Raw genomic sequence first — 2,484 nt, 5'->3', positions numbered from 1 at the left:
TTTTGCAACGCTTTTAGTAACTGTGCATGCAATATTTTATATGCACCAAAGCAAATTTATTTTGCAAACTTTCAGGTATCAGTTTCTGATCTGGCAGCCTGAAGATGAGCGATGACACAGCCCGGGGGCTCTGGGTGTCACTTGGGCTGTAGGAATCGGTGTGTTCGGGCCCCGGTGAGGTCTGTGCTGTGCCCTAAGCTCTGGGGCGCAGCGGTGCCCTGTCTGATCTCTGCCTTCAGTAAATCCCTGTCAGTGGCAGCTCTTCCTAAACCAGATGTGACGGCGTGAGAGAGTAACACTGCTGCCTCGGAGACATCTGTCAGGCACATGACCTCAGCGTTTGCCTACAAACCTGTCCAACTTTGGGTTTTGGTTGCCTCTTGTGGTAAAGCGGCACAAGCGTTTGTGGTGAAGGGGTTCCACCGGGTGCTGCTTCGTTTGCAGGTCTGATGGATGGCATTTGGCTTAAACCATTTGATCTGCAGCATGTTTTACTCCCTCAATGCTCTCTGCAAAATAGAAATCTGAGGAAGCAGCACTGCCTGGCAGCGTTCTCTCCTCGGTGCACACGAGGGGGATGATGGAGAGCGTCTGCGCTCGCAGCCAGGAGAGGCTGGTCTGATTTTGTCCATGTCCGCTCTCCCTGATCCTTTCACTGGTGAATCTTTACCTCTCTGGACACTCCTGAGTTGCTTCCCCAAGCTGGTTAACGGTGGTCTCAGACAAGAGGAGGGAAATAATTTTGAAGCAGCCCCTGTTTTCCGTGCGCGGGTGCTTCTCGCTGGCGCAGCACAGGGAGGTTTGTGTTCCTGCAGCAGCACACCTGCCTCAGGCAGAGCACCCTTCCTGCTTCCCAGCCAGAACGGAGCTGTGATTTGTGGGATGGATGGATGGATTGTTAGAAGCCTGAATTGTTCAAAAAGTAGGTCTCGTGCTGTTTAAATATTTGCTTTCTAGTTTTTGGGGTACCTGAGTAAAGAGAGAAGCAGTATCCCTGGGAGTTTGTCCCCCGGTGAATGTCAGTAACACCCGTGGACATTCCTCTGCAAACAGCCTGTCTTTTGTTCCTGCGTGATCGAATGTTTGTAGCCCTCCCGATCCGTGTCTGCATTATTTAGAACAGCAATCGATTCTATTTCTATTAGGAATTTAGAAAATACCTAGATTGGAATTGGGCATGTGGTTGTGTTCCCGTCAGAAACATACTTTGATATTTATTTGTATTTGAATACAATTTGTTGGAATTCTTACGCCTCTAAATAAACATTTAAAATGCATGTTTTCCTCCAGGAAAGCGAGGGTGGCAAGCAGGAAGTGAGGGTGGTAAATGCTTGGCATCAGCCGAACCCACTGATACAGATCTGGGTACAATAGCTGTAGTCTTTTTTTTATTATTATTTTTTAATTATTTTTTTTGCACTGCCGCAGTCACTAACAGAAGCTCCTTGTCTGTCCTTTGCCCAGACTCAGACCTGGGGGAGCTTTATTTGGTGGGTGTTTGGGTCGGTCATTCCCACAGGCTGGTGCTGCCTGCGCTTCCCGGGAATGCTGCAGCTTCCCCACGGCCACAGCGCAGCAAAACCAGCCACTTTCTAACCCTGGAGCTGGGATGAGGTAAATACTCGGTGATGTTTTTTTATGAGCACCAGCTCTGGGGCTTTGGGAGCCGCGGGAGTCACTCTGGTGGAGGATGGTGCTGGCTCTGGAGCCATAAGAACGGAGGTTGGCAGGCTGGTGGTGGGAAGGGGAGCTGGGTTTGGTGCCTACCTCCCTCGAGGAGTCCTCTGGGGCTGTTTCTTACCTCTGTCGTATGGCCCTGTCCCCTTGGGGCCTTCTTGGCTTCCCCTGTATCTTCAGCAAATCTCTGGGGACACGGTGGGTACCAGGGACAATGACACAATGGCCGTGGTGGTGGTTTTCCCTCAATGATCTTCCAGCCTGTGGTGAGACTCCCTCACTTGGGACAGGTACAAAATCATACCTTCACCTCTGGGAAGGCAGCTTGTGCCTAACCCCAGATCTTGGGGTTCTGGCTGGGTTGATGGACACGTGCCTTCCTGCAGCCTCATACGAGCTCCGGCGCTGGTGGGAGGGAGCACGATGAAGGTAAGAAGGGATGAAATTGGTGCTAACACCCAGCAACTCCATCCAAGCCCCACATGGGCTGTGTTCCTGGAGTGGGTGCCATGAAGCTCTCCCTGGGGGGATCCTCTGCTCTTGGCAGGCAGGGAGGGCAGGGAACTGGCTGTCCACAGGGCCAAGGCTCCATCCCAAGGCTGGGGAAAGGCAGAGGCTGGGCTGAAATCACCCTGTTCCTGACTTTGTGGGGCCCAGAGCTCCGTGTGTGTAATTATTGGAGTGGTTGGGGTGCTGGGCCGTGCCGGGGGTACAGCCCGGCCTCCCTCTGGGATGTGAACAAAACCCCCATTGCCCCGTTCCACCCGCCCCGGTGCCGGGGACAGCCAGCCTGCGTGGCCGTGTCCC

The sequence above is a fragment of the Calidris pugnax genome, unplaced genomic scaffold, assembly GCF_001431845.1.
Source record: "Calidris pugnax isolate Ruff unplaced genomic scaffold, ASM143184v1 scaffold102, whole genome shotgun sequence".
Taxonomy (NCBI): Eukaryota; Metazoa; Chordata; class Aves; order Charadriiformes; family Scolopacidae; genus Calidris; species Calidris pugnax.
Note: the sequence above shows the minus strand (reverse complement) of the source record.